This window comes from Ceratotherium simum, chromosome 17 (assembly GCF_057802395.1).
Source record: "Ceratotherium simum simum isolate JZ-2026a chromosome 17, ASM5780239v1, whole genome shotgun sequence".
In the NCBI taxonomy this organism is placed as follows: Eukaryota; Metazoa; Chordata; class Mammalia; order Perissodactyla; family Rhinocerotidae; genus Ceratotherium; species Ceratotherium simum.
In genome coordinates, this window is record NC_141916.1 from 37,154,436 (window position 1) to 37,165,229 (window position 10,794).

Here is a 10,794-nt window from a genome sequence, read left to right on the forward strand (position 1 = left end):
CCTCATTTCACAGCTAAGGAGATGATGTATTATGCCTGAGGTCATACAGTCACTTAGAGGCTCTGGTGCCTACATTCTTTACCACTGCCCCTCACCACTTCCTCTTCATAGCCAGCTGCTTCTCATTCTGAAGAATTTAAAAAAAAAAAAAAAAAGGAGTATTCCTTTCAGTCAAGAGTGGTACAGAATGAATAGTATAAATTCCTGGAATGAAAGGTTTTTAAAAGTTCTCAATTAATTTTTCATTTATCAGACCCTTAAGTGCCACATTGAAACCCGTGAGCAGGACAAACTAAAGTCTTCTGTTGAGAAAGTCAGCAGAGTCATTTTCCCGCCTACACCTGCCTATCCCTCAGAGTATAGCATGGTCTGTCCCGTCAGAGCCTATGGGCAGCCGGGGGCAGCCCTTTTGAAATCCAAGTACTCTTCCCTGCCTGTACTCAACCCTCTTGGTGGGGGCTTAACACAACATAGCTTCATTATTTATTTAAAAATTGTTTGTTTGTTTTTTCCCCAGCAGAGTCCCAGACTTCGAAGGCTTTGGGGCAGCTGAACAACTGAATCTGTGTCTTCAGAGATATCATAAAAATGTGGGTAACTGGGGTTGGAAGTGTGCGCCCATGCTCCCAGATACTTCGCCTTATGAAAGTAATCTTTTATGAGTGTCAGATGGTTGCTGGCCAAGAGAAATAGAAATGAAGAGGCATCCAGGACAGGTAAAACTGAGCTGATCACAATGGAAGCATTTATGTATATTTATTGAAAAATGCTCAGACCATCTCAAGGTTGTATTTTTTCCTTTTTATTAAAGTATGATATACATGCAAAAAAGTGCATAAATCATGAACGTACAGCTTGACAAATTTTCACAAAATGAATACACCAATGTAACCAATACCCAGATTAAGAAAGAAAATATTACCAGGGCTCCAGAAACCTCCATTTTCCCCCTCCTAGTCACTGCCTTCTCCCAAGGGAATCACGCTCTTGACTTCTAACCCATAGATTAGTTCTGTTCATTTTTTGACTCTACATTAATGAAATCATACAGTATATAGTTTTTCTGTGTGCCTGCCTTTTTTGGCTCAACATTATGTCTATGTATTTGCATATAGCAATAGTTTATTCATTCTCGTTTTAGAATATTTCATTTATAAACACACCTCAACTTACTTTTTTGTTCTATTGTTGGGAGACCCTTGGATAGTTTCCAGTTTTAGGCTATCATGAATAGGGCTGCTATAAACATTCTTGCTCATGTCTTTTGGTAAACATATGTTTCTACTTCTGTTGAGATAGCCATAAATGTTAAAAGCAGATTTCTTACCTGTTTTGTACTATTTCTGAGTGATATCTATCCCATGCATTTCTGACTCTATTATTAAAGCAATATAGTTGTATTCTTTTCTTTTTAATCTTGCCTCCTTCTGAACTTCTTTGTTTTCCCTCTTTCTGAACTTTCTTTCTTCCTAAAACAAAACTGACCTCAGACACTGGGAAAATCTAAAATGCATAGCTCCAAGCTCATCATCTGAGGATGTAATAATGAGTGTGTTGTTTTAAATTACTTTTCATCATGGTCCATGCTGCCTTCAAAGGTCAGGCCTTCAACCCTTGTGTGTTCCATGGGAGTACGTGGTACATGTGACCAAAAGTAGAGTGGTTTCCAACAAAATTAAAAAAGATTTCTGGTCTTCTCACAAAAGTTTTTTTTAAGGTAAAAGAATCAACATTTGATTCTCTGAATCTAGCTCATTTTAATATGAGACATTTTTGTATGCAAAGGACTGCTGACACCAGCAAGTTTTATAGTACTGATTACTATGGAAACATTTATCTATAAATATAAAATCCTTTAAAGCTTAGCCTTTTATCTTTATAGAAAAAGGCCTGTTTATGTCACTTCTAAGATTCCAGCTTTAATGTAGACATGAGCTATTCTAATGCCAAACAAGATAACTTCAGTGTCAGAGCCATGCGAGCTTTGAAAAGTGGAATTTGTGCTAAAACTATTATTTTTTGATAAAATATTAATAATGAAATAAAAATATTTAAAGAAGCTCACTTAAGCCTAAAGCTCTGGTTTGTTGGATTCTTTTATTGAATTTAATATTGTGGATTTGTCTCACGTTTTTTTCTGTTCTAATTCATTGTTCTCCTCCATTCTTTGTGCATGTATATGTGGGTTTGTGTGTGTGTTTGCTGTAATGATGGCCAAAATGAAAGCCATTCATTCATTTACCTTTTCCTTTGGCACATTTATGGATTTTTCTTCTTCAAAGTTCATGTAAAATCAGATATGATGATGTAATATCTTTGTATTATTATCACTTCCTTTCTTTTTCTTCTTTTACTAAAACATATCACTTTAAATAATTAGAGATTTACAAGAGGAAAATACTGCAAAATGAGAAGGGAGAGATCGCTATATGGCCCAAGGAAGACCATGCTTTATGCTTTCCTGTTTCCCTGTGGGGATAGGTAAGTGAACTGAGATGGAAGTAGGAGAGTCTTGGGGTCTGTCTTCCTCCAGGTACATCTTCACCTGAACAAGGTACCTTTTGTCCTCACATTTTTTTGCATAAAAATTAGAAAATCCAGGAGTTATGGGTCTTGCCCAAAGAGAACATCTTTTTCCACCTCCACACAAATATCTGAATTTACCATTATTATTTCTCAAATGTCTTCATGCCTCAAATCTGTCTCTAATCCAACAATTTCAAGTTATGCCCAAATAATTACAGTCCAATTGGTCAAAACCCTCTGAGACACTTCTAAATCTCCTTTCACTAACAGAACCCCCCATTCTTAAAAAGTTATAAGACAATAAAATATATAATTGTCAATCTTTCAAACAGTGCTTTCTCAATGCAGTTTTACAGAACTCTAGAAATGACGGAAATAAAGAGAAGAGGAGGAGAGAGATGCTGAGCTGCAGGAGAGAGGTGTGTTCTGCAGACTTGTGGGCCCACCAGTTGTCACTGAAGAGTTAAAGTGCTACATGACAAACCCCAGAGGAGCCCCTTCTCATCATGGCTTCAAGGATGGGAACAAGATGCCAAAAAAGTGTGGCTGTCACAGCTGACCCAATTAACTTGTTAATTGCCAAATTCCTACTTATTTATCTTCGTGGTATATAAATAGAGGTTAAAAAAATATCTTGGAGACACCATCAGTTTAGGCATTTTAGATCTTGTCAGGACCAACTTCAGTTGCTAAAAAAATTTTCAGTCTGAAGGAAGTAAGAACTCATTGACAGAATATAGGGGAAATTATTATGGCAACATAGAATTGTAGAATCACAGGGTTGGAAGAGGGCCAGAGACTTATCTATTCTGACCACCCATGTCTTAGCCATAATGTTTTAGACACAAAAGGAAAGAACATATTTAATAGATACTAAACAATAAAGGCCACAGAGTCAAATCTCTTTTCATCATTTTCCTTTGATCTGCTCTTTTCTCATTTCTTTGAACACCAGGAAAAGGGATTCAACTATGGAATATTTGTTTAATGCTGCAGATAGCAGCAACACATATGAGCTATGTGTTGTATTAAGTGGCACAGACAGGGCTAACTCTGGGGGGATTATGACATAAGGAATGTTTGTTGGCGCACTCTTATCTTCACTATATCTCTTTGACCTTTCCCTCCCCACTCCTCACCAACTCCTCTTTCCCAACTCCACACCAAGATATGCCTTGCCCCTTGGCTTAATCCAGCCTTGACTTCTTCACCTATAACATAGAAATAATAATTTTATGCACTTCACAGTGTTGAGAAGATTACATGAAATGATGTCTGTTGTGTCTTTATTCCTATATCCAGCACATATTAAGTTCTCAATAAGTGATAGCTTTTATTATTTCTGCTAACTACTAACGATGTAACTCATCTAAGAGTATTTAGAATGTAAAATAGGACTTAAAGATGGAAAAAACAATTAATAGATGGGATTGACATTTGTAAGCAGAGTGTTGCCTATTTATTGGGCATCTACTATGTAGCAAACCCTCTGCTTTGGGGCTGGGAATAGAAGATTAAAAGACACTTAATTTTTCTTAACTTCATGGAGCAAACAGTCTAATGAAGGAAACCAACCATGAGCAATAACCACACAAGTATTTGTGAAGGCAATGAAGGAAAAATAAAGGGAGACGTGAGCATGCATAATATGGGGATCTAACTTCAAAAGTGAGGATCAGGGAAGCCTGTCTGAGAAGTGCCATTTAAGACAAGTTAGGCAAGGAAGAGGTGGTAGGGTGAGAGAAGACTCTTCCTGGCAGCAGAAATGGGTATGCCTCTTGGGAGACTGGCCTTGGTAAAGTGGGAGGGATTGTAAAGAGAAGAAATTGGCCTGTGTGGGGACACTGACCATCATCCTTCCTCCTCTACCCAGCCCCTACCCTCTACTGGTTCACCTGCCAGGAGCTCAAGGTTCACAGTTCCGTGACTTCTCAGGTTGAATTGCAGGGGACTGGAGCGTGTCTTTTCCTTCTCACAAAGCAGACCACCACTCCCTTTTCATCTCTTACTTAAGAAGCACTGGATAAAACTCAGCTCGCTGTCTCTTGATTTGTGCCCACCCCCACGAATCTCCCAGGCCTCTGAGGCCAAGATTTGACCCAAACACCTTTCAATCCCTAAGAAACTGCAAGGTTTGCTAAATCTGATATGAACCTGACTTTGCTGTTATTTTTTAACTAAACTGTGAACCGAACTTAAACCATTTCAAAGAAAACCTAGGGAACTTGTTTGAGCCAGACCTAAGCTCATGTGTTTTGGTTTTTTTTAAACTAATACACCAGAACTAAATCAGAACATTGAAATATTTTATAACCTGAACCTAAATAATTATTTCATTTAGTTTGAGCACCCGTCCTGAAGAAATAATATTAATTATGGGGCAACTGAAAGATTTTTATGTTTGGGTTAGTTGCCATCAGAATCATGCTTCTAGGTTTTGGGAAATTTCAGAATTAGTTTTCATTTTTCTGAAGAAATTTTTGGCAAGGAGTATGTATTTCTTGTCAGTCTAGGAATTCTACATTTCCCTCTGCAATTTTCAGGTACCTCTAATCCTTGTAAGAACCCCCAAATCGAGACTTATGTGAAAGTTTAAAAGTAAAAATTAAAGGTTTGATTCTTTCTCGGTGCTCTCTCTTGCTTTCCATAATAATTTTGTTTCATTTTAGATCTGGTAAAGGAAAAAAAGGATTTGGGAGCCTTTTGTTTCCAGTCAAAAGATTCTTTTACGTGAGGAGACATGGAAAAACCAGATGAGATGTGGCAGTGTAGGGATATGAAAAAAAATTTTGACTGAAAACACTAGTCCATCTGAGAAAGTGGCAACTGACAGTCACAGCCCTTCTGGGTCTGGATGCTAGTGAGAAGCATCTTCTCCCTTCGGTGCCAATAAGAGTTAGTTCTCCAGGGTCAGTGATTTCTACTTAATGCTTCATTGCTTGTGAGGCGTTTCATAACTTGACTTCAGGTTTTAAACCCTGAGTCCTGAGTAAAAGCATGTATTTTCTCCTTCATTTGAGCTCCAGTTGAACTGAGCCATTGGCTTAATGATAACCTCGCAATTAGTAATGTTAACAAAGAAAATTTCAAGTTGAGTTACTTTGCATTCCTGATAATCTGAGCTAGTTTTTGACTTTTGAACTAAGCAGGGTTCTGTGTGGGATCTTTCACAGATAAATTTGGATTCAGTTGCAAACAACAAAGCCAGTTACACAAACATAACCCTTCCAACGCCGCCCCCCCGCCATTCCCCCCATAGAAACATGTCTCATTTTGGAAGAAAAAATAACAGTTTTGAGACCATTAAGTTCCAAAAATTTTTTATATTTTACCACTTAAGCCTCATAATAATGCTGTGACAGGAGTTTTATTATCCCAGTTTTTCAGATAAGGAAACTAAATTTGCTTTGGGTGCAATAACTCTTTTCATATCACATGGCTAGTAGGAGGCAGAGCCAAGATTTGGTTTGTTTTCCTGACTCTGCAGTTTATTTTCCATGATGCCATATGCACAAATAACACTAGTTCAAAACAAATAGCATAGAAAGCCTTTTATCAAAAGTGCACCGCCATCACAGCTGGGTTCTCCATCTATAGAATGCGGCACCCCCAACTGGTGTTGAGTTGGTTGGGAGTGCTGGCAAGGTTGGACTTAGATTTCCTCGGTCATTATCTTCTGTGCTAGGAAGGATCAGACTGGTAAGAACTCATTTCTAAAAAGTGTCCTCTTTACCCCCTCACTCCAGTTTGAACTCTTGAACCTGTGATGACACAAGGGGGAGATACCTGGATGGGGATATCAGTGTTCTGGGGTAGGAAACTCTGAGACTTCACTTCTTTTGGTCCCAAGCATCTCTGAACCATGCCATCTGCTTATTTTTGGACCTGACGAATCATCACTTTCTGGTTCTCTTTTTCTCCATCTCTTAAATGAAAGCCGTACTTCTTAGATCTTAAGTTCTTAGGATAAGCATTAATTAGCCAATATCTATAAAATCTTTCAACATCTTAGGAGGAACAAAGTGCTGAACAAATTTAACATTTTATTTAAAAAATAATATTTCTTTAGGGAGTTCACAGTTAAAAGCAAAACTTTAATACAATAATCTCATGGCCATCTTTGCTCACCTACATTAATGAATCAAAAATTTGTATAGACAGTTAACATCAATTTTGCAAACTCAGAAAGACTAAAAGAAACTTAATATTTGCTTTTTTGGCCTTTGTTGTTTATATTTGTAAATCCAAAGTCATAGTGATTGGAATGTAAAGTTCCCAGCCTTAGCAATGTTTGGGTTAAATCTTTCTTCAGCAACTTTCAAGTTACCACCTATTGGAGATGAGTAAAGTGGGAGGGCAATTCATGCTTTTGCTAGTATAAAGGTGGGGACATTTACATTAAGCCATCTTGAAGGATTGTTCTGCATGCATTAATATGAAGCGATTATCATTTCTCTCTTTAAGTAATTTAGATGTAGCTTTTGAACCATAGCTCTAAAGCAACCAAGAGACCAGGCCATCCCACCACCACTACTTACACACACATGCAAACATATTAATCCCACTGGAATATTGTAGAAGCAGGGGCTTATTAACTCAGTAAAATGTAAGTAATGTAACATAAGTAATAGCATTGCCTTTCATTTGGTGTTGCCGGATGCTTTTCCAACATCAAATCCCCATTAGGAACTAGTCAGTCAAGAAAGTACGATGAGTTTAATCTTTAAGCACCAAATATAATCCTGAACTCTAATTTATACACTCATTCACCTCCCATTCAACCAACTTCTAAAGTTTAGAGAGACACAATAGTGAGTCAAGAAAATAAAAGGTAGTGCCTTGTACATATCACATACTCAATAAAAGTTTGTTGAGTTAAATTAAATTGAATTAAACGGTGACCAAACTAATCCAGATTAAGACATTCCATCCTTTAGCAGTTTAGTTTTTGTTGTTGTTGATTTTGGACTCACTTCAGAGAAAAAGAACAAAGCATCCTTTTAGGAACATATTTTTAAAGTCTATTTTGGTTTATTTTAAATCAAATGTGGAGCATAGAGCAGTTTGAAATTATGCTTCTATTGCCTTCAGCTCAACAAATGACAAATCACCTGATGAGAAATCTATCAAAACCACCAAAAAAATCCCCTCTTTCTATCATACTTCCTCTTTCCACATCTTTCTCCTTCACTGCAACATATTATTTCTAGTCTTTATGGAAAAGACTTCTTTCTTTTGGAGTAGGTTTAGTAGTTTTGGCTCCTATCTTAAGTAGGAGAAACATAAAGCATTTCATATTTTCTAAGGCAATTACCTTAAAGAGAAGAAAATGTAGTGGCCAGCATCACCAGAATTGGAGCTGGTGCAGGGTAGGAAATGAGGTCTTGAGCCTCAGTTTCCTCATCTGTAAAATGAAGAAGTTAGACTAAAGTCTGTTCAAGCCTTAGCATTCACTGTTAACTCAAGAATGTGAAACCTCAAAATACTGAAGTTCAAAGGCCTCCCTGGGGAAAAGCATCCGGAGAAACGCCACTTGGTATCCACGGCCGCTGCGCTCCTACAAGGGAATTTGTTGGAGTATTGTTTATTATTGAAAAGAAGATTGTGGGACTTAAGAAATCTCAAAGAGATCTTAGGTCATATCTACACACATAGTTGGTTTTTTTTTTTTTTTTTTTTTTTTTATTTTTCCCCCAAAGCCCCAGTAGATAGTTGTATGTCATAGCTGCACATCCTTCTAGTTGTTGTATGTGGGACACGGCCTCAGCATGGCCAGAGAAGCGGTGCGTTGGTGCGCACCCGGGATCCGAACCTGGGCCGCCAGTAGCGGAGCGTGCACACTTAACCACTAAGCCACGGGGCCAGCCCGAGTTGGTTTTTTTTTAAGTACAGAATAGGGATTTTTGTCAGTATGGTTTTTTTGTAGTGCCGTTAGTCTACTATGTAATAACAAATCTATGATTTGGCTGAAATGTTCACTTTTCAACTGATTAGATGACATTGTGTGGACATAACCTTAGACCTGACTAATTAAGATTTGCTTTATACAAACAACTGAACTTTTTGGTGTATCCTTCTCACTTTATCATGTAAGAATCTTCGACTGTAGGAGCTGGCATGCACCTTGGAGATTTAGTTCACTCCCATCATTTTCTAGTTGAGGAAACTGTCAAGAAAGAGAAATGGAACTTAGATTTTCTTTCACACCAGTTTTATACTTGATTTTGTAGATGACTCTGGCAACATGTCTTAGGTTTATGTAACTATAATAGTGGGAAATTCTTATCTCCACAAAACTGTCAAATTAAAAGAAAGCAAACGTCCTTGCTTTAGAAAAATTAAATTCTTCATAGTGGGATGTTTTAGTTGAAACTTTCAGATATTTAATTCTAATAATTAACTCTGTCTATCTGTCATCTATCATCTATCATCTATAGCACTTTGATGATTAAATTGGATCACATTTTTAAGATGTCTAATAGTAGACACTCAACACATGTAAGTTTCCTCTTTCCTGCAGCCCTCCCATGCCCTATCATGTGTAAATGACTATGTTCCTTCCCTAGCTTCAGTTGAAACCGCAAAAGAGATCTTCTAGTACTTAGCATCATCATAGAGACAGCAGCACATATTTAGAAAAATGCTTCAATGGTAGTAGGCAGAGAAATGCATTTGTGAATTGATCATATTTCTCAGATATCTTGGGGCTTCATTTGCCTTTTTTGTGTGTGCAATGATTGTAGCTTGCACAAAATTTAGCTTATGTTTTTTGATTCATGTGAAGTGTGTAATGGTTAATTGAGGAGTCTTAAATTGTTGGGGTATATATATAAAACAATTTTATTTTGTCAAATCTTGTCTTTCACTTGTAATCCCCCTTTGCCATCCCTAACAGCATCTTGGGCATAGTGTATAATTAAAATTTATCCAGACCTGTTTAAAATTTCAATCTCATATCCAATTCAAAGCTCTTTCCCTTCTCATTGTAGCCTAGAGTTCTGAAGTGAGGAGTTTGAAGTAGAGAGGAAGGCATGGTGTGGCTCTGGAGAGCCTTTCCCTTTCCCTCTTCTAAGTTTAGTTTCTTTGATTTGTATACAGTAAGGAGGAATCAAGAAGAGGAAGAAGTAACTTTTTACTACAGTGCTTTCTCCATGAGGTTGACTGTCCATGCCCTACCTTCATCTTCAGTCTTTTTCTTACATTGACTGTGGGAGGAGGGGTTGTAGTAGTGATTGTTGGTAAGAGGGCCAGTTCTGTCTTTCCTAATACATCTGATCCCAGCTGTTGGGAGCTTAATAGCAGCTATCTATGGACTGAAGGGTATTTTACATCCTTACCCTTTGAACTTTAGCTGCAATTCTGGACAACAAAAAAGTCCTTCGCACTCAACATTCTCATAGAGGAGCAAAGTAATTCCTGAGACAAATTTATATGTGTACCTGTGTATGTCTGTGTGTGTTTGCAGTGGATTATCTGTCGGATCAAAGGATATAACTGAAAATCCTTGATGAGACTTTGTCACTGAGGACTATGTTGCATAAAAAGGGAAGTACAAGATCTGGATGTACATTGAGTTTCCTGAGTAGAGTGTTTCCTATAGTTCTTAACCTTTGATTCTTAATCTCTCTCTCTCAGACACACACACACACACACACACACACACACACACACCCAATGCACACACTGCAAAACTGTTCCTTCCCTAGTTTTTCTCTTCTCGGAAAATAATGCCACCATGCATTGTGAATGATCACATTCACAGGTTTTCGGAGAAGCAGCAGTAACATAAAGTTTATTTAACGTAAAGAAAATTCTGGGGCCATATTTGAGACCCACCCACACTTCCCCCAATTTTGGCTACTTAAATGAGGTTGTTTTACCATAATGTATAAGAGAGGCCTAATATATGGAAATATATATATCACCTTTTATCTTTGAATATATATTCACATTTTATATTTAAAAAATAGGGTGGAGACACTTTCTGAAAATTAAGAGAATAGGCATTTTTAGCTGTTGATGTGGCAGGGATCAAATCCATAGCAATGCTAAAGGACACTGGGTGACAAAATATTACATGTGGCCTCAAGGAAACCATTAGCTAAGGAAATTTTATGTTGTTATATTTTGGTAGAGCAAAAGATTAAAAGAAAATGTGTGTTTAAGAGATGGTTTGAACATAGAACTCAATCTAATGTACCCTCCTCTCTACCATATTGAATTCAATTTGAATCAGCAAATATTTACTAAAATATTGACTATGTGCAA

At 37.3% G+C, this 10,794-nt stretch overlaps 1 long non-coding RNA gene across 1 annotated transcript; it reads left to right on the top strand.

Annotated features, from left to right (window-relative positions):
• Positions 1-520: 520 nt before the first annotated feature.
• Positions 521-3,494, top strand: LOC147914775 (uncharacterized). The gene is made up of 3 exons (XR_015554891.1): positions 521-716; positions 2,381-2,481; positions 2,875-3,494. It is a non-coding gene; the product is annotated as an uncharacterized LOC147914775 (long non-coding RNA).
• Positions 3,495-10,794: the final 7,300 nt, after the last annotated feature.